Raw genomic sequence first — 22,979 nt, 5'->3', positions numbered from 1 at the left:
CACGACTAACTTTTCAAAAGGGTGTATGTGAAAATGGTTCAAAAATATTCAAAAAGCTGCACAGCAAAAACGGTTCGTTCGATTGTTAGACAACTAAAGAAACAAAGTTAGATAACTAAATAAAGATTCCTAAAAAATACACACAGTAAAAAAAATTATTTTTTTTTTTTTGCTTTAAAAAACATCATTTTTGTCACAAAAACTCAAATATCTCAAAACCCTATCGGAATACCAACGTAATTTTTTGAGGGAAAACGGTCCATTATATTAGCTATCTACCATAAAAATTTGGTGATGGTAAGCCAATAAACAAAAAAGTTATGACATTTCAAATATTTCACAAATTTGACACTTAGTGAAAAAAAATTTTTTTTTTCATTGTTAATTTTTTTTAGGACCGCAGTTTGTTGCTGAATTTTTTGTTAACAAGTTGTTTTCATGATATTTTATTTAATTATTCATAACTATTATAGCATCTATTAGAAAGTTAGACGCGATCCAGTGTTGTGATCTAAAGTCTTGATAGTGTCATATTTTTTATTGTACGTAACTGAAGAAAAATTCTCTCAATAGTGTTGGAACCTTTTGATAAAAGAAACCTATAAGAAATCTAATATTGAAGACAAAAGCTACAAAAAAAGTTTTCTACACAGGTATACGACTAGTTTACCTGCAAAAAGTTTACCTCGTAGAGAACAAGGCGGGTCTATACCCAGGTGATCTAGTATACGTAAAGCAGGTCGGTTTTCTCGGCGCTGGTTTTCTCCACAAAGTTAAAATCTGATTACACCTGGGTATAGACCCGCCTTGGTAGAGAATAGACTTTGTTAATCATATTTGGGAGAAAGCGAGTAACTTCAACAACATCAAAAACATGATAGGTACATACCATGAACATACTCACGAAAAAGCTAAAAATATGCTACCACTATGGTTATAAAAGATTTAATTGTAAAATTTTTCTTCAGTCAAGCAAACGACACCAAACTAGTCAGTAAAAACTTAAAAGTGATTTTGTTTATTAAAATCTAACGAGCAACATGAGTAGTCGCTTTCTCAACTGTTGCAGGCCGTTTGCAGAAAAAAAAGTGTTCGAAAGAGCTACGAAATCTCACCGAAAGCACCATAGATAAACTAAAAGCGGCTGGTTATGCTCCAATGTCTACATTGAATACAAATTTACGCATTGGTACGTCCTGCCGTTTAAACGTTGACAAACGGGCAATCTGTACATCATCGGTGGATCAGGTTGCAGGAAGTTCGAAAACAACAACAACTGAGGAATTACTAGATGCACCGACAACAACTGAGGAGTTACCAGAAGTACCAAGTGCAGATAGTCTTGCCACGGTACCATCAGCGACATCTGTTTCAACAAATCAATCAGAAGATGAGTGCATCCAGAAGGTCAACATCGAACGCTTCAACGAAGGGATAGCTGGAATAAAAGTGACTCCGATTAAATGGACGAAGATGGGTTACGTCAATTATCCCGAGAAAAAATACCGTGAAATCAACGAAGCTGTACGAAGAAACCTCTTCAAATTAGGACCTGAGGATGTGGAAAATACAGACTACGATGAGGTAATTATGAATATGAAGGAAAGGTTCTCGAATCTAGCCACGACAAGGAAAGAAAAATTACTGATTTTGTCGATGCTGCCAAGCTCGTGGTCTATTCAAGACGCCATTGATGAGTTCAAAACCAATAGAAATACAGCAAAAGAGGCAAAACAATTCAAAAATAACTGTCTTGCAACCAAAAATGCTAGGTCGAGTACTTCATTAACAGATGAGACAAAAGAAAAAATAATTCAATATTTTGAAGACGATGAAGTAAGTAGAGCTATGCCTGGCCAAAAAGATTATGTATCTGTAAAAAAAGATGGAAAGCGTCAAGCAATCCAAAAACGATTAATGATGACTACTTTGAAAGAAGCGTATACACGCTTCAAGGAAATTAACGAAAATATTAAGGTAGGTTTTTCCTCATTTGCAAGCCTTCGTCCAAGGCAATGCAAGCTTCTATCCAATTCAGGAACACATAATGTTTGTGTGTGCACAACACACGAAAATATTAACCTAATCTTACATAGTTTGAAAAGAATCAATTTATCAAAGGATATTAAAATGTTAACTGGTAGTCTTTTGTGTGAAAATACAACATCAAATTGCTATCTACGATCTTGTTCGGATTGTCCAGATTCTTCATCATTGGAAAATACTTTATTCGCAGAGTTTGAAGAAAATTATATTGATCAGTTATCATTTGAGCAATGGGTGACCACGGATAGGTGTGACCTAGAAACTATTGTAAAACCTGTAGATGAGTTTGTGTCATTTTTTTGCTTGAAATTAGAAAGTTTAATTCCTCACGACTTTATTAAAACAGAGCAATCCCGCTTTTTAAAAAATACGAAAAATACATTACAAGATGGTGAATTTTTAGTCATTTGTGATTTTTCTGAAAACTATAGCTTTGTATTGCAAGATGAAGTGCAGTCCCATCACTGGAACGTACAACAAGCTACAATTCATCCATTCGTTATTTATTTCAATGGAAGTACGCAAATTGAACATTTTAGTTTTATTGTAATTTCCGAAGATTTAAGACACGACTCAGTATCTGTAAATTTGTTCATTGCCAAAATGATTAACTTTTTACGCGTTGATAAGGATAAAGAAATCAGAAAGATATATTTCATGTCTGATGGAGCAGCATCGCAGTACAAAAACCGTAAGAATTTTTCGAGCCTATGTCAATTTAAATCAAAGTACGGAATTGATGCAGAATGGCATTTCTTTGCTACGTCACATGGCAAAGGTCCTTGTGATGCTATTGGAGGAACCATAAAGCGCATGGCCACAAGAGCAAGTTTAGCCAAAGAACGTGAGCATCCAATTAAAACTGCAAAAGAACTGTTTGATTGGGCGAATCGCAGAAAAGAAGAAGATTTAACAAAATTATCATTTTGTTTTACTACTACTGAAGAGTACGAATTAACGGCATCAGAGCTCAGCGAGCAATATAATAACGCGAAAACGATCCAAGGAACCCAAAAATTTCACTGTTTCATTCCATTGTCAGAAAATAAAATTAAAGCAAAACTATACTCGAACTGTACTGATAATGATGCAAAAGTGTTCGATATTGTAAAAAAATTGAATAACAATAAATAAATAAATAAGTATTAATAACATGTTTTCATGATCTCATAACGCATACCCAAATCCAAAACTTTTAAAGTTTATATATAACATTTAGAAACTCATCGATCATACTCTAAAAAAAATATCCTGGTAAAAAAAAAAATTATTTTCGTGTAATCTGTTAATTCATTTTAATTTATACATATATACATATACATATAATATTTATACATATACATAATATTTATACATATAATATACATAATACTAATGAATACATGAAAACAACTTGTTTAATTCACGCAAGGCCCTTAACAATAAAATCAGCAACAAACTGCGGTTCCCGTAATAATTTACACCGAAAAAAAATTTTTTTTTTCTACTAAATGTGAAAATTGTGACATGTTTGAAATGTCATAACTTTTTTGTTTATTGGTTTACCATCACCAAATTTTTATGGTAGATAGCTAATATAATGGACCGTTTTCCCTCAAAAAAATTACGTTGGTATTCCGATAGGGTTTTGAGATATTTGAGTTTTTGTGTCAAAAATTATGTTTTTTAATGCAAAAAAAATTTTTTTTACTGTGTGTATTTTTTCTTTGAATCTTTATTTAGTTGTCTAACTTTGTTTCTTTAGTTGTCTAACAATCGAACGAACCGTTTTTGCTGTGCAGCTTTTTGAATATTTTTGAACCATTTTCACATACACCCTTTTGAAAAGTTAGTCGTGACTCAACTTGAAGATTTGATATCGGAAAATGACGATTTAGATGGAACTGGAAAACTGTGCAAAGTTTCAGCTCAATAGAAAAAAATGAATTAAAAAATTTACCAAATTTTGGTGCTGTTGCTTGGAATCACTCAGCTATTCAATCAGAAGTCAGAGTTGGACAGAAATGATAATTTACATTGTTGTATGACACCTACAAGCGAGGGCAGCGACTCACCGATGCCCTCATAGATGTCAAGGATTTGAACGATAGGGAAGGGAATGGTCTAGGATTCACTATACGCGAATGATACGACCGAATTTAAATTGTTGAGAGTAACGTGGCTAAGAAATTGAATGTCACTCCATGCGTGTGTCTTCTAGGGATGGGGCACAGGACCCACCTTGTGTCCTAGCTAAAGAGCTTTGTTTTAAGCGCATTGCTCGCTCTCTGAAACAAGAAAACAAATTGACCATACCCTCTGAAATAGCCCTTGTTTCATTTTTAATGCTTTAATTGGAACAAACTCACCAAATCCAATTGAAGCAAATGATTCAAAATTAATTATTAACTATATTACATAAAGGATGGTTTTGATTGTTCATAGACAAACGTCAAGACAAGACATCCTGAAGATCTGAAAAAAGAACTACGTGTGTCTAGGATGATTTTTAGGAGATGATCATTTCTAAGGTAGTTTAATGATTTGTGATATGGTTGAAAAAAAAACGCAGTGGTCTAGGATGATTATAAAGAAATGACCATTTTACGGATGTTCTGGATCTTCCAGAGGCCATTATAGTGAAAACAGACATATTTCCATTTCAGCGGGGAGGCTAGTACAACTATTTCCTTCCACTAAAAGCCACACATTTCGAAAATCGGTTGGAGCATTGCTGAGAACGATAATTTTGAAATGTGTAGATTCGTCCTAGGGGGCCCAGATAGCCGCAGCTATTCAGCAAGACCAAGCTGAGGGTCGCGGGTTCGAATCCCACCGGTCGAGGATCTTCTCGGGTTGGATATTTTCTCGACTTCCCAGGGCATAGAGTATCTTCGTACCTGCCACACGATATAAGCATGCAAAAATGGTCATTGGCAAAGTAAGCTCTCAGTTAATAACTGTGGAAGTGCTCATAAGAACACTAAGCTGAGAAGCAGGCTCTGTCCCAGTGGGGACGTAACGCCAGAAAGAAGAAGAAGAAGATTCGTCCTAGAATTTACGGTTTAAATTAAGGTAACGCGATACCATAATTCTGCACCTAGTGCAACTTTTCGAAAAATGGTCCGATTTTAGATCTTTTTTTTATGGGAACACGTATCTTGACGAGTAGGAAGAGAAACCAAAATATAAGAGTTCTATAAGAAGTGTTTATTCAACAATGTCAAAAATTAGGCAATTTTTGTAACGCGACACCACAATAATTCGACTATTTAAAAAAATACGTTTTCAAAGAACCAATAATTCGTTTGACACAATTAAAGCCGCACATAACAATCAAATACCATTCTAGTTAACGTATAAGACAGTCATTTGACACTTGATAAACTATGATACAGGACTACAAATTGAGCTTTAAAACTTCACTTTTTGCAGTCGAGTGCTCGACACTGAAGAAGTCTGTAAGTCGCAGACAGATAGGCCTCTGTCAAGATAAGCAACACATATTAGAGTTTAAAGGTATTTGCTCGCCTTACTATTGATTTTAGTATTTTATTTATTTTTTTTTTTTTGCAAAAAGTGAAGTTTGTAGTGTTAAACATATTCTAATAATCCCTCCCCTAAATTTAATATAAAAAGTGTAGTTATGATACAGGACTTTGTTTTTTCATATAACATGGACAAATTTGGAGCACTTGGAATTTTTATGAATTATGTTTAATTAACTTTATAAAATACTGTGAGCTCTAAAGGTTTGAATATCGAAAGCGTTTTGGACAACAAGATTTAAAATATTTGTTGCAATATCTCAAAGACAGTGAATCAATTGTCACCCAACACGCAGCAACAAAGACATTGTCACCTCCTATTCTTGTTGCAACAATTTTATTCCGCAACATGAGTTTGTCATCACTTGAACAGAATATGACAAAGATCGATCACCACGTGCGCAGCGATTTTCTGGGCTTCGCATTGCAATTTTCGAGAACTTTCTCCGTGTTGGTAAACCTTGACACATTATCAAACAGCATCCATTAAACAAGTTTGGTTTTGAGTTTAAAATAACTGATTAATCGCTAGTTGAAAAAGTTGCAACAATGTTGTACTCTGTGATTGTCATGACAATTTTGCTTTCAATTGTGTCTTTATCCGCAACAGTTGCGACAAACGGTTGTGAGCGTGCTTGCTTTGTTGTTTGTTTTTCGTCCATCTTGATGACAATTTGATTCACTGCTCAAAGACCATCCACCTCCTAGAATTTGAAGTGTAGAAAGATTTTGGAATTACATAAACAAATTTCAGCTTCATTTATCTAAACTTAGACTACATTCAACCTGGGAGGAAGAAACCGATACAAAATTTATGTACGTCATAGTGAGCCGAGATTCTGCTGTCACGAACTGTCACTGTGAGCCCAGATCTTTAAGAATGGACAAACATGAAAAAACGCGTAATTGATCAAAACATATTTTTGCATTTCAACAAAGTTGGCAAAAATCGGTTGAAAATCAATTCCTGCACACCCAAAAGCAATGCCACGATAGCACCTTATAATTTCTCGCGTAACAATTCAAAAGGGCCAATCATCAGATCGTTGACTCTGAGAAAATTCGATTTGAATATTACTCACCACATTTTCAATTCCTATTTCTCAGAATTCAAATCAATCAATGTGATTTCTTGCTAGTTGAGTGACGATTTACTATTACTACACGTTAATAATCGAATTGTTTCTGAAAACTGACAAAAATGTGGAAAAAATGATGAGTTTAAATGCTTGGCCCATTTTCGACTTTCAACAAGGCATGGGCCTTTTTTATTGGCCAAAATAAAATTTTATTAGCGTGCTTGGCCCAAGGCTAGGCCTTTTCGGTTTTCAATGAATGAGCAAGAGAGAATCATTGGCCTCTCACCATGCTACAGCCAATGACAGTTTGCGAAATTTTCCGATTGAAGGCCCTCTTGATAGAGCGAGAACCGATCATTGGCCGTTTCAAGCAGTGGGCCAATGAATGATTTGGAAAAAAGCGGTTATTGGCCGTTTTGAAAATCGAGTTTATAATGGTAAGTTTTATGATTATGTTGACAATGTTTGCATAGTTTGTGGGTGTTGGGAGATGCTATCGAATGGTATCAAAACCCGATTTGTTTACAATTTGATGATTGGCCCTTTAGAATTGTTACGCGAGATTTGATCGAATATTAAGTACTGAAACACGCATTTTTTTACTCTTTTCCAATCAAAATTAAAATTAAATGCACATAAAACTATGGCCCTTTTTCCAAGTTTGTCCAGAAAGATCGCAGGTACACATCAAAAGAAAACAAGCGATTTTTCCCAAGCCTGTCTTGATTGTCGTTGGTGAGCGGAAGTTATCTTGCAATTTGGAAAAGTGTTGATCAATATTTCGTGTGTAGTATCTGTGCCTCCTTTACCCATAACGCGGGTAGATCACCTTTTCGTGGTGCGTTATGGGGTAAAGGTCTACCAGTGAACCCTAGTCCTGACTGCTTCAAACGAAGAGAACGGGATATTATAGTAATCAAAGGAATATTTTTAGTCCTTGTTACATATTTAAACCTTGTTGAAAGTGACAAGTCTCGGTTTTCCCAGTTGCCGAGAATAATCTTAAGACAAGGAAAAAAATGAGTCGATTACAATTTTGTTTTCTAATCTTTTATTCATTTAGTTCTCTAGTTTTCTGATGCATGGACAATATCGGTGTAATTTCTTGACTTTATCAAGGGATCCGATTTTGAGTGATAAAGGGGCGCGCCTGTAGAGAGTGTTCCCACCGCATTCTTCAAAGGGTATAAATAGCGGAACCTTTCAATTAGAATCCTTTCCTGCGATCAAGTTAGGAATTACAACTGTAAGAAAACCAAATACTTTATCACTTATCAATAGTGATAAGGTAACACGACATGCACTAAACAAAGGACACGTGATATACTACAAAAGATCAAATATTGGTTGCAGTGGTTTATGTTCCGAACAGAAAAAAAAATCTGTGCCTCCTTCCCAGCATTCAACAAAATCTGTAAATCTAAACTTAGGCTACATATTTCCATTGAACGACAAAGTTCAATATCCAACCATTTAATGTCTTCGGAATTATGCGTCAGATATTGCCCATGACTGGTTTCTGGAGAAATTCTTGATCTGGTGAAACCAGAGTTGCTCGCTGTCACTATCAACGCTTAAAATTTGCTGATTTGTACAGGCCGACTGCGATACAATTCGGATCAATCTACATCATATCAACATCACGCTGTCTACTCCATCACAAGTGCATTGATGGCGATAGGCTATGAATATCACTGATGGGTTAAGTTTAGCCTTAAACTAAGGATTCAAAATGGCCATTTACCAGTACGAGATTTTTTACAGTGTTGCAGATAGGTTGAAACTATTTGTTGGTCACTGAAAAACAGTAAGAGCATGGATAATTACCACGTGATCACTCATTCCGCAGTGATTATGATCTAGAGTGCGTTGTCGCATCACTGCTGTTGGTTGTCAAATCAAAGTGATATTGATAGCTCGCAAGTGATAGTGATAGTTTCAGACCATCAGCCATCAGCTGATATGATTGATAATAGGCAACTCTGGGTGAAACACATGTTGGATCTTAACTGAAACTTTAGCTATAAATCCAATATTGCCTCTTCCAAGCAATCTATCAGAGATATAATCAAAAACATAACGAAAACCTGGCCAAGAGAACTTTGCTATTTATGTATACATTTATGTTTATTACTTTTCATCTTTATTTGAGTGGGTTTCCGCCATTGTCGAGTTCGTCACTTTCATTGCGTCCCCTTAATGCTACAACTATAGATAAATCCAAATTTCGTTTTTAAGAGTTCAAGTTGTCAAAACATAAATAATTATAACATATTCATATATAACTTCAAGGTAAACAAGTCAAAACTAACTTTTCAGTCATATTCTCTATGATTAACTATCACTTTGTCAAACGGTCAAATTTTCAATTTTCAATGTTAGATAGCTCAAAATTTTGATTTTCGAGCTATCTAACTGTCGCATCAAGGAGACGATTTAAACGTTAAATATATTGCCAGGAATTTATATGGATGAACTTACAAGAAATTTGGATGATTGGAAGATTTCGGTGAAAATTGCAGATATCGATACAAAATCTCGCCATGTGCATCAATGCTCTTTACTTAGAACAGAGTTTCTCAACCGGAGGTCCGCGGACCCCCAGAGGGTCGTAAAGATTCATCAGGAGGTCCGCGAAGCCATTGTAAATAGATGTCGAGTTTTTAGTTTTTATGAATAAATTTGAGGAATTTCTAAAGTCGCTTGTTTTGCAAGAGATTATTATTACCGAGTTGCAGTTTGTATGTTTAAATGGTTGTTTAACTATTGGAATGCTGATTCTTTCAATGACATTCTGTCTATAAGAGTTTGCAAAAAAGTAAAGCTTATCTCATCGATGTTGCTTAAGTATTTTTTCAGATTGAATTTTTAAATTTAATTGATAAAGCTCCTATAATAAAACTCCTACCATATTTCCGATTTAAAACTTATTGAATTTCATCAGGGATCTATGTTGCTCAATTCCAAATTTTTAATGTTTCAACTCAAATCATTGGCAGAATGCTCTCGAATCTATCAACAAGATTTTGAAGAGATCTTCTATTGATTGTATGTAGAAATGACCTTTGATAGATTTCGGCGATGATTTTGGATGGATACTTGACAATGCATTCTAAGTGTTTCTAGCGTTGTTTTAATTGCTATATGTTCCCCGCAGAATTTGTTTTTTTTTAACAAAAAATATCTTTCAGGAATCGATAATATTAGGAGATTCAGAGATTTGTATTTGAACTCCTTATGATGCCAAAATAAAAAAAATGGCATGAAATGAGAAAGAAAACTAAAATTCACATTTTTCCTCAGCAGATAAAACGATTACCTTTATGTATACGTAACAATTATTTCATAAATTATATGTCATAGGTATACAATACTTAGCATCTTAAGGTGCAACTCACGAGCAGAACATTATTCTTAACTAAATAGAACTCACCTCCATCGTTAGCTCGACGGTTCCCATTGAACCCGAATATGATTGACGTCCCGGTAGGTTTTTTCCACCCGCGCCAATTATTACACACACTTTCCGGTTCCGAGCTCCAGCTGCACAAGGAATCTTCCTCGAACCGGTCCGAATCTTCGAAACTGAACCGATCACACTCTTCATTGTTCGCGTTTGCATTCACATTCTGTTGGTTGTTCTGGTTCTGATTCTGGTGGCCGTTGTTGTTATTGCCACCGTTGTTACCTGCGTTGTTAGCATTCCACTCTTGTGGGCCACCCCCGGCCCCACCACCAGCCGCTGCCCCTGCTGCTTCCGGTGGGGCATTTTGATTGTTGCTGGGCCCACCACCAGCAGCTGATGCTTCTCGGTTATTGTTTTGCTGTTCCTGATGTTGTTGCGCTTGCTCCCGCTGTGGTGGCCTCTCAGGGCCACCCCCAGCAGCGTTCGAAGCGTTTGCCAGCTTCGTCTACGCTGATCGATAACCTTCTTGCACAATCCCCGAATAGAACAGATACAACACTGATGTCGAGAAGCGAGAGGGGGGCAGATTCAAACACACTCACACACAAATCGATTTCACCTTTCCGAATATTTAGGAAATCTTGGGGATCTTCACTGAGGCTCAGACGAAAAAGTTTTTCCGCTTTCTTCCATAAAGCAAAATTGTCTTCTAGGAGGAGTAGGTGTAGGTAATTAAAACACTGACTGGCACTATTTTCTTCTTCACTTCTGGGACTACGCACTTTAGCACTTCTTCATGAGCCCGACTTCGGAGATTCCTTGTTACGATTGATATTGGCAGACACCAACGTTAGACACAAAACTATTGCTAAAGCCATAGCCTCGAGATGTCTCAGATCTTTACATGAAAAAAAAAAAAATAACCACCAGATTTTTTTTTGTCTCGCACGTATTATAGAGGACAATACACACAGTTCGATGCTGCTGATGGTGGCCTCTCCGTGTCTCTGTGGGAAGCCAGCCATCATATGAAGACCAGTGCTGCCGATCGAGTTTGTTTCAGATTTATCAATGTGTATCTTTAAAATACATCACAGCAAAATATGTACTCTTAGTTCAATTTGTAATGTTAATCTTTAATTATACAAAAACCATAATTAGAATTAATAACTTGAAAGGTCATTGAAATATACAACCCACTGCACTGACGTATTAAAAAAGTGAATAAATAACCAAGCAAATGACCCAACAGCAATTTATATAAAAAGGAAATACTAAGTAGTATGTACACGGGAAACATTTCTGTGGTAAAAATTCCTATTTTGGCTGACTACGCCCATTTTTGAAACTATCATGAAATTTCAGACCAATTTATTATGCTTACGGTACATCCCACCACCTTACTGGTACATTTGACAGAAATAATTTGCAACAAACTGATTTCGACTACGGACATGGTAAAAGGGGCCCAGATAGTCGTAGTGGTAAACGCGCAGCTATTCAGCAAGACCAAGCTGAGGGTCGTGGGTTCGAATCCCACCGGTCGAGGATCTTTTCGGGTTGGAAATTTTCTCGTCTTCCCTGGGCATAGAGTATCTTCGTACCTGCCACACGATATACGCATGCAAAAAATGGTCATTGGCACAGTAAGCTTTCAGTTAATAACTGTGGAAGTGCTCATAAGAACACTAAGCTGAGAAGCAGGCTCTGTCCCAGTAGGGGACGTAATGCCAGAAAGAAGAAGAAGACATGGTAAAATCAAGCGCATTTCTGGTCTGCTGAAAATTGCCGGTGCGAGCGTTTAAGTTAACCCCCTGAAATGATAGTTTTTACCGCACAATTTTTTTGTGTGTAGGTATAAGATTGCTACAGATGTTTGCAAAGTATACCGACTGAAAATGTAGGGGAATGTGGGGCAAGATGAGCACCCGGGCAAGATGAGCACCCCTAGTTTGTGTCGTTCCTACCGAATTTTTTCAATAAATTATTTGGGGTTCTGATGAATATCATCAAATTGATATGACAGCCACAAATTTCAACTAAAAAATCAACAGCACAACGTAAATATTGTCAAAAATACATAGTAGTCCTTCTAAGTATAATCTTCTGTAGATAATCAGGAGCAAAATTTTTATCAAATTTTAAAAATATTTCAATTATTTTGATTATAACAATAAGTTTTCACCCTTGGGGCAAGATGAGCACCATGTTCAAAATTAAGTAAAACTGTGAAATTATAGAACCACATTTAACTGTGGGCTTGACTTACGGTATCCCCTTTGCACAAAAACTATTTTTTCTAAAAAATATATAAACAAACAACAAATTTAATCATTTTTTAAGTAAAATCTTAGTAATTTATGGAAAGTTATTTATTTTTTGATTAAAATTTTAAAAACTAAGCTAGTTGAACATAAATACCATCCGAAATTAAAGATAAAATCTTCGGATATTAAAAGCATTGCAAAATAATAGTTTTCTTTAGTAAATTGCATCTTTTTATGGGGGTGCCCATCTTGCTCCGCAGTATTTTTGATCGATGATAAAAAAGCTATTTTTTAACGTGATATTTGGAAAACTATTTATCACTTTTTAAAACTTTTAATGGTTGGAGGTCAAAGTAATAATGTAAAAGATAAGGATGGTTACCAATTTTACCAAAATAAGAACGTTTAAATAGGCAAATCACGCTAATCCTTAGGGTGCTCATCTTGCCCCGCCTGACCCTACCATGCATTACTATCTTCAGGAATAGAGGGTGATTTACTAAGGAAAACTAATTGATGAAAAAAAACATAATAACTTCATATATAAATGTGATTTTCTAAGGAAAAACTTATTTATAAGAAAAACAATCATAAAAACTTTATATATAATAGCATAGAAGCACCGATTTTGACCACAGCACCAGTTGTTGCCATAATGGAATACACACTATTTCAAGAAGCAAACTAACATGAATCATTTTGTATTTCTGATGAACCACATTGCAGCTAAGCAGCAGAATAAAGGCTCAAATGCAATGATAGCGGAACGGCAACGGAAAGCGGAACCGGTTCACCAGCATGCTTGTCGACTCAGACTTGGTTCACTTTCGTTCGTTGACAGCTCAGTCAGGATGGTGTGATTCATATTGGCGAACCGGTTCCGCTATCATTGCGTTTGGGCCTTATTAGTGACTTCAGTTACTATCAAAATATATTGATCAACTGCTAACTAAAAAGTGACTTCAAAACTACAAGGTTATCTACTCGTTTGCAGAAATAAAGTCCAAAATAAATCCAGAATAAAAAACAGAAATAAAAAAATCCAACATTTTAAAATTTTACAGAAAAACTCTAGGTTCACGAAATACTTTCAAATATTTGAATCACTTAATATTTCCACATTAAAATAATGTATTTTTTGAAGGCTGGCAAAATCGGGACAAAAGGGTGCTAAAATCGAGGGTAGACAAAATCGGGTTTGAAAAGGTGCTAAAATCGGGGGTAGACTAAATCGAGGGCTGACAAAATCGGATCATTACTGTATATATATACCCCAGGAACCGGCCAGAATGGTTCCAAATGAGGTGAACGAGTCGGAATATATTTATGATTTATGATCCAGTTGAAAACACTAGTTTTGTTTGATCCGTGTTAAATAATTATGTAAAAGTCTCAAATGACCTAAGGACAAAGAAAAATAAGTCAGGGACGCAATGGTTAATTGGAAACGCCAAAAGGCAGAATGTTTTGATCAGAAAAATGGTTTATTCAGTGATTCTACTAAATTTTCGAATGATATATATTGGTTTTAGAACTCGTCCTTTAAATATGCAAATGATTTTTCTGGATTTTGCACTATTGAAAGAAGCATTACAGATACATACTTAAATTTCGATTCCCAGATTCACAGGTAATCTAAAATCATGGTATGCCTTACTCAGTTAAGGATAAATTCATCATCGGTTGAATATACTGATGTGAAGACATCTTGTCAATTGTATACGAAATTTTTAACGCATTTATTTGATTCCTAAAATTTATGTACTTCAACGTACATCCACTAGTCACTAAACAATAATAAATTAATGAATTGAACAGCTCAAGTAGCATTTTGATAGCAACACAGCCGAACATTTTTTTACTGAAAAGATTTTGCCAAACAGTGACACATTACTATGTATTGCTGTTTGCATTTGAGCTGCAAATCTTAACTAAGCGTCCTCCAAATGCGGTAACACAAAACAATCAAAGGATACCTAGCAACGATTATATAAATCATCGCCGCCCTAGCAAGAAAAATCTATTTTTGACATCGCATTTCTTGTGAAAAATCTTACCGCGTTTGGTGTTCCCGCATTTGATATTTGCATTTCAAACGCACACAGCAATATTACCTTGAATTGAATTGAATTACTTTTTTATTGAAGGGATTTTCTGCCGTAGGCAGGTTCATCCCCAAAGACTATGTATTACTGATTCAAAATAATTTTCCTGATTGTGACCAAAATTCCAGTTTTTTTTTCAGCTTGAATCAAATTCCTTGATAATTCCAGGGACATCCTGCTGCAAAGATTTCCTAACCCTCACAATTTCGGGGTAATTTTTGATTGCTTCAAATGGTATGTTTCAAAAACAAGATGTTAAAAATTTAAAATTGCTTTGAATTAGAAAGTTTTGAACAAAAATTGTTAAAAATTCAGACGAGACTCCAGCCGGATAAGTACTAATCATCAATGATGATTCAACGTTACTATTATTTTTATTCACTTTCGGTTTTGACTTGTTCGTCTCCAAGTTAGGTATTAATCATTAAGAAACAAATTAACGTGTCATTGATGTCCTAGGGTAACGATTCTATATTACAGATGTTAATTTTTTGAAACTGAAAGTGTCCCATTCATTTAATCGTACAAATGGCTCGTGAAGTTCTGACTCGACTTAGCCAGCTGCCATTACAATCGTGAGAAGTTGGCTAAGAAATAAGAATTGTAGGCCTATAACTTCCACTAGGAATTTTCAATCAGCAGCTGCGAATCAGGACATTTACTTTTCTTTCTTAGAACCATCATTCTATTGACTTTAGTAAATTGGAGTTTACAAATATTTTCTAAGGTGTTTTGATTGGTAGGTAAGATTCATATTTTTGCATTTTTTTAAATCGATACAAATTAACTCCTGTTAGAGTGCAAATACCACAAACTTAAAAATCGGAAAACTTTTGATGAAATCTCGCGTAACAATACTAAAGGACCTATCTAACATTGAGAGGCTCTCTTTGTTTACTTTCTCTTTCATTAATAACTGTGTCACATTAATCTCTTCTGTTGCTTTTTTTGTATGAAACGCTAGTCAAGGAAATTGACTTTCGATCTATAGTGAAAAACTTCCCAAAATCTTTAGTATTCCACTGTTATGATCAAAAGAGAACGAGAGAGGAGAGAATCTCTCATTTGTACATAGGTCCTTTAGTAATGTTCCGCGAGAAATCTTTAAACATTTTTTGGCGGAATAACTGGAGGAATTTTTGCCTTTTTTGTTAGTTGTTTTGCAAATCATAGAAGTATGGAATTACTAAATGCATGTATGGGTGAATTTCTGAAGAAATTCGTGGGATGATTTCTTACCGTATTTGATATTTCTTACAATATTCGATGGAATTTTTTAAAGCGCTTTCTAATAGATTGTTTATTTGAATGACTACGAAATTACCTATTTTTATGAATATACATGATGTTTTATTAGATTACATGAAAAAGTGCTTCGCGAAGCAAACCTTTGGAAACTCCTGTTCTAGATGCTGGAATTCTGTATTGAGTTTGAGGAACCAATGCAGAAAATCTTTCTTTTTTTTTGCTATCAGGTTGCGAAATTAGAACCGGTGCTATTAAAATCCATTATGATTCCCAACAATTTTATACTGAATAAAAACAAAAACTAGGAGAAACAATAAATGACTTATAATACTAGTTGATAGCGCAGCAATTCTATAAATATTGTATAACACCTTTAGAAATGAACTAATAGGTCATATGAATAAAACCGAGTACTTGCTCATGCTCAACCCGATTTAAGCAAAGTAAAGCCTCTGAGCATTTACTCAAAACCGTATGAATAAAACGATACTTTGCTCAGAGTAAGTTCGAATTTCGAACTTAGCTTTTACTCTGTCAAAAATGTTGTTTTTGTTTTGGCCAACTTAGTTTTGCGAGGAAGAAGATCTCCAGCGGTGCAAATATTAGTTTTTTTGCGGATCTTTACCTTTTGCTGCCCGGGGAAACTCCACCGGGAAGAAACTGAGACCACCCTGTGACACCCACAAGGACTACTAACGGGACCTGTGAAGATAGCCCAAGTAAGATGATGCTGCGGAGAACACGCATGACGGCCCGGTCCGTAACGGTAAGTGTACTGCACTTATGTTAGTTATTCTGCAATTTACTTATTTGTGCCCCAACCAACAGGTGACTATGCTGTCCTTCGGAACTAGTGCCCAGGAAGAAACATAGGCGCACCAAACGACAGCGTAGATCGGAGTCCTTGCGGGACAATTACCAGTATTGAAAAACACCATCGTCATGTTCATCAGCAGCAGCCAAGAAAATTAAATCTTATTTCGAAAAAATTCTCAACGGGAAAGCTGCCATTCACACACTGGACAGATCAAACTGGCGAAAATTCTCGCGGTCAATTTGGCTACCATGAATAGGTTCAACATGCCACATGCGACCGGATTGACACGCGGTGAAAATGGCCCGAGTATCAGCGGCACCGTATTTAAACTCTCCAGTGCGATGAGCAAAAATATTGCAAAACAGTGGCACAAACGGCCGCTGCTGAAACAAGTAAATAAATTTCAGTACAAAACTCAATCAGATGTTCATTTTTGTAAATTGTAAGTTACCCGAAAATGGCGTCTGCAAAAGATTTCACCAGACGGCATACATTTATTTCAACAAGAATCCACCACAAGTTTTGCAAAAATCCATCGAAGAAATCCTCAGGAGTTTAAATTAATAAATCGGATCCTATTCTTGGCGTTTTTGGTTAATTTCGGAAGGAATGTTTTAAAAAGCTACTGCGCTCATATTTGGCCACAATATGCTACATGACGCAGTTTCAAGTGCTTTTTATTTCAAACTTTCAGATAATTTAGCTGAGAAAAAATATCAAATTTAAAAATTGGAAGTTCCCTAGTTTCAAAACCCTAGTAATCTCAAAATAAATTTATTTAGGAAATATCTTAAGGATCCGACAGGAACCTTTAAGGGATTTGTTTAAAGATTCTTTTCATTTTTTTTTTCAAATATTTTCTCAGTAGGTAATATCATAGACTTAAAAAAAATGATCCAGAAATTCATTCATAAATACTTCCAAGAATTAAAAAAAAAGAAAATACATGTAAATAAATTACGATAAATTTCTCAAGAAGTACATCCAGTAACACTCAAAAGAATTCTTGAAAAATGCTCTAACATATACTCTAAGTATTCATTTAAAAATTTCTCTTATCACACTTTAAGGATTTGTTGGAGTTTAATTCAGAATTCATGCAGCTATTTTGATGTTATAATTACAATTTTCGAAGAAAACACCCTTGATAACATTAAATAAACCTCAAGTATTTCTTTCAATCTGAATCTGAACTTACTTAAAATATTAGTTCAAGAAAGGCTTTAGGTTGTTTCTAAATAATTACTCAAAAATGATTATGAAATCTAGGAAATTAATGGAATGCAAAAAATCGACTCGAAGGAAGCTTCTTAAAATATTAGTTCAAGAAAGGCTTTAGGTTGTTTCTAAATAATTACTCAAAAATGATTATGAAACCTAGGAAATTAATGGAATGCAAAAAATCGACTCGAAGGAAGCTTTTCAAGACTCCATTTAAATCCCTGAGGAACACTGGAAAAAATCTTAGAGGATCTCCAAAAAAAATTCCTGGATTATTTTTTGGGAAAATTTTGAAACAATTCCTGGAGTAAGCCCGAAGAAATTCTTGGTGGAGTTCCGAAGAAATTCTTGCAGTAACAACGATAGAATTCTCTGAGGAACTCTGAAGGAATTCCCGGCAAAAAATCTGAGAAAAAAACATGAATGAACTCCGGAGGAATTTCTAGAAGAATTTCGAAGAAATTCCTGGATAAATTCCGAAGCTAATCCTGGTGGAACTCTGTAGAAATGCATTTAGGAATACCCGGATTAATGGATTTAAAAAAAATCCACAGAAGATTGTATGTTGAAATCCCTTGAGAATATTCTAGGAGAAGTTTCTGGAGGAAATCCCCGGAAAAATTACTATTCGAAATTGCCTGGGAATTCCTTGAGACAGTCCCCGGAAGAGCACTTGGAGAATGTTCCCGGAGAAATAATTAAAATTTCCGTAAGAATTCCTGGTGGAAATCCTCGCAAGAAATCCCTGGTGCAAACTTCAGGAGGAATTGGAACTGCTATTGGAATTTTCTTGAGGAATTCTTGGAGAAGATCCCAGGAGAAGTTCTTGGGGAAATTCCCGGAGGAATTTCTGGAGGAAATCTGGAGGTTTGGACCACCGGTAGTTGCCTAAGGTGCAGTCCGCACACCACGTGGTCACGTAAATAAAGACTAGTCAAAGACCAGATTCCATACAAGATTTAAAATGTGTGTTTGACAAAAAAAAAAAAACACGAAAAAATTGACTATGTGGTTTATGGACAAAACCCTTAAGGACATCCACTCACCCCATTAGCGTTATGAAATTTGAGAATGGGCTTTAAGTACGCCACGCACAAATGTCTATGCTAGACTCTTCCTCATCTCCATAACACTTCGCAAAAATGACTGTTTTCGAGAATCCCCCACCGCTTCCGCCCTGCAATTAGTGAAAATACTTTTAAGGTTCACTATCCGAATATATCCTTCATTTTTACCATTTTAAACATAAATCTCGCGCTTTTTTTCAACTGAGCATGGTCAGTAGGTGACTCAGAGTTTTCTGAGCATTTACTCAGATTTTACCGCTTTATTCATACGAATCCCAATGTTCGAAAAGTAAATGCTCAAGTTTTCAGTTTTATCATACCAACTTGAGTAAATGCTCAGTTAAATGATCTGACAGGTTGATTCGAGTAAAGTAAAAGCTTTTGCTCAGTTTATTCATACGACCTAATGCTCTAATGTTTACCGTGTTCCATGAATACAATGAAATAAAAAGGCACGATTTATCAGTAGAGCAAATGTGCTGAGAAAATCATATGGTCATCATATTGGTCATTTTGTATGGAAAATCGAAAAAGTTGCAAATGTTTTGTCCAATTCTGTATATAAACCTTCCATCATTCAAGTGCATGAAAATCACGATTCATTTGAAATGTTCCTGCAAAAATCCTTATGCACTAATATACCTGATTCGCTGCTGACGAGTAATTTCTCGGCCTATCTTGATGCATGGGAAATTCCTGCAAGGATTCGATCAAGAAAGCGCTTTTTTCTGATCGCAGTACGCAATTGAGAAGAAATGTCAAATCAAACATTCCATTTCTTTTCAGCAGCAAATCAAACTATAATAGGAACACTATTCCTTTATTTAAGGGGGCAGGATCCGTAATTGATTTCGTAATTTTCAAAAGCAGTTTTTTCGTTCAAAATCAAGAAAATTTACAGGAAAATGTGTTCACTGTTTTCTGTTCTCCAACCGAAACACAGTGAACATATTTTCATCGAATAATTTTCAGTTTTGAAAAAAAAAAACTGCTTTTGAAGTTTCGATGATGACGATGATTGCGATGACGGAGCGTTGATCGTTAAGATATTTTCTTAGCATGGCATAATATAGTGATCTCATAAAGGATTACTAGCATAACCAATTGATTTCTTATGGGTACTGAATCAGTACTACTGTTGCACTATATTCGCATAATGTATTAAACTTCATAGATATTATAGATGCAGAAATAGTTGGGTGTATCATATAGTGAGTTATTAGTTCGAAATAATGTCAAAACATACCACCTACACTAATGGAGCGTTTACCCTAACTGTTTACATTTTAGTCGAAAACTCAAGAAAACGAAAGTGGATAATCAATGACCATCTTTGTTTATGAACGAAAAGATCCCATATCACAAAATCGGCAACACTGGTGCAATTTTTCCCATCATTATCCGCAGTGCTCAATTGAAGGCGAAAAAATAGTACCCTCAACTTTCCGCGGCCAAACGGCGCCGAAAGTGGCCAGAACGATGTTCAACCGACGTAATCCCGGTTCGCGCACTCTTCCCGGACACTTTGGCAGCAAATTTCACTGATAAAAACACCAAATTTCCACTCGATTTTCGGACTGCAATTGGATCCGATACGCAAGAGGACGACGATACGCGACAACAATAATGGCCGAGCTAGCGAACAAGTTACGAAAACGAACGAAGCAGGCCAGGCAGGCAGTCGTCGACCAGCCAGCCAACCAGAAAGCATCAATCTCCTTTGTCAATGAAATTACACCCCGTCGCAGACCAAATCCACGGGCTTCCTCCGCCGTCGCGTCCACAGAAACAGACGACGAGGGAATGAACGGTAGCAAAGTTTTTCGTGAGCTAAACATTAGCACTGTTCAATGGCGCAATTTTCTATTCGTTTGAAATTCAACTTGACGTTAAATGCACGTTTCCCAAACTAGGGGCCACGGACCTTCGTCCGCGTGAATTATGTCGCTGGAAGCCTTATAAATACTCGTTATTTTGTAGTTTATAGATATATAGAATCATAGCGGTAAAAATTAAGGCTAAGTATGCTGTTTCGCTCAAGAAAAGTTAAGAAATTCCCTGACTTCTTCTTCTTGGCATTAACGTCCCCACTGGGACATAGCCGGCGACTCAGCGTAGTGTTCTTATGAGCACTTCCACAGTTATTAACTGAGAGCTTTCTTTGCCTTAAGTTGCCATTTTCGCATTCGTATATCGTGTGGCAGGTACGATGATACACGGGAAAAAATTCGGTGGTAAAAACAACTATTTTAGCTGACAACGCCCATTCTTAAAACTACCATGGAAAATCAGACTAATTTACTATGTTTACGGTACACCCCACCGCATTACTGGTATATTTGACAGAAATAATTTACAACAATCTGATTCCAACTACAGACATGGTAAAATCAAGCGCATTTGTGGTCTGCTGAAAATTGCCGGTGCGAGCGCTTAAGCTAACCCCCTAAAATGGTAGTTTTTACCGCACAATTTTTTTGCGTGTACTCTATGCCCAGGGAAGTCAAGGAAATTTCCATTACGAAAAGATCCTGGACCGATCGGGATTCGAACCCAGACACCTTCAGCATGGCTTTGCTTTGTAGCCGCGGACTCTAACCACTCGGCTAAGGAAGGCCCCTGATCAACTTGATCAAGAAATTTCCTACAGAGAGCGCCATTTCAAATGACTTTTCTTATCAACAGCGTAGGGTAACCACCCCATTAAACATTTGTCAGTTCAACAGCCGACTAAATTGGTTGAAAAATCGGTCGATTGTTGCACCGACGCTTATGGAAGTTTAACACAGCGATCAACTGACTAATCGCTAGATTAAATCAGGTGACCGAGGAAATCTGATGTTTAGTAGGTCAACTTGCTTGGATTTCACTTAAAATACCGATTTATCCACCTATTTAGTAGGATTGCGTCGGCCCACCCAATTAAATCGGGTGATATTCGGTTGATCCCTGTGTTAATCTTCCATAAGCGTCGGTGCAACAATCAACCGATTTTTCAACCAATTTAGTCGGCTGTTGAACTGTCAAATGTTTAATGGGGCAATAGGCCTTTTTATGTAACAGATCTGTCTATGCATTTGTTTATATCGGTAGAGGACCGGTGCTAACACGGGCCTGTCATTTTCATAGAAGAAATGTCAAAGTGCTTCCCGATCAGCTGATTTGAGACATCCGTGCCTATTCTGCGCGGCGTGTGAGGTGACACGAGTCGAATGAGGTGACAATTGTCGACTCGCTCCCATTTGATTAACATTAGTCGTCTCATGTCACTCGCGGTGAGAGCGAATCGTCTTGACTCACACGCCGCGCAGAATAAGCACGGTCATTTGAATAGCCCTATATGTTTTGGACCCCCTCGGCCATTTTCCTGCAAATATCCCAGTTTAAATCGAAAGACCAACTCAATTCGCATGTCATTTGGAAAGATAGGACTATTCCGCACTTGCATCAACCCTTTGTACATAGAAAATCTATTGATTTTTTTCTGAAATTTGTTTAATTTAATCGGTTCATCCATGCAACCGTTACAACACGTTACAAACAGAATTTAAAGCCGTCAGAAAATTTTCAAATGTAAAAAAAAACTTTTTTTAAATTTCTGAACTAAAAGCGAGGAATTTCTTCGGTTTTCCATTGGCAATGGATAGATTAGACTATGTGCAAGCATATTATACAACCAGTGTTGTGGACTTTGTCACCAAACGATAAAAAATGCCGGGTATCCAAAATATATACTTTGAAGATCCAAAATGTATGGATCATTAAAATAACCAAAACGGCCGCTATGGAAAGCATAGATAGCGCCACCGTAGCCTTGTGTGTTTGACAGAACAGCGATGCTGTCACAATGTTTAAGCCCATATACAGTGGCGCCTTTGTTTTGATGCAGTGAGCACTTGCAAAAACTACCTTCAATGATCCATTGGTGTGTCCAAAATAATGAAAAACAGTGCTTCACAGTTCAATTATTGTTTGCAGTTTTTTTGGATCCTACATGATTGTATTGGCATTTTTATCTCATAGAGGAAGTTTCTCTCTACATGTTGGCATGTTCTTTGACTTGGTTACGCTGTGCAATTGATTAATTAGGACAAAAAACTAAAATCACTTCCTTAGGGGGTCCAAAATACGACCGTTACCCTACTGCGATCAGAGAAATGCGATATATTTGACCTGGGATATTTGACCATTTCTTG

At 36.2% G+C, this 22,979-nt stretch overlaps 1 protein-coding gene across 3 annotated transcripts in view; it reads right to left on the bottom strand.

The window, feature by feature from the left end:
* Positions 1 to 20,540, bottom strand: part of LOC5576304 (zinc finger SWIM domain-containing protein 8) — a 48,049-nt gene extending 27,509 nt beyond the window's left edge. The window contains exons 1-2 of one of the 3 annotated variants that reach the window (XM_021846968.1): positions 20,219 to 20,540; positions 10,086 to 11,065 (exon numbers count right to left, since the gene is read on the bottom strand). The gene's annotated coding sequence lies outside the window, so the exon portion shown is untranslated. The remainder of the gene's footprint in view (positions 1 to 10,085; positions 11,066 to 20,218) is intronic. The other 2 variants (XM_021846975.1, XM_021846981.1) reach the window with 2 other exon arrangements.
* Positions 20,541 to 22,979: the final 2,439 nt, after the last annotated feature.

This window comes from Aedes aegypti, chromosome 1 (assembly GCF_002204515.2).
Source record: "Aedes aegypti strain LVP_AGWG chromosome 1, AaegL5.0 Primary Assembly, whole genome shotgun sequence".
Classification (NCBI taxonomy): domain Eukaryota; kingdom Metazoa; phylum Arthropoda; class Insecta; order Diptera; family Culicidae; genus Aedes; species Aedes aegypti.
This window is presented reverse-complemented; position numbering and strand designations above follow the sequence as displayed.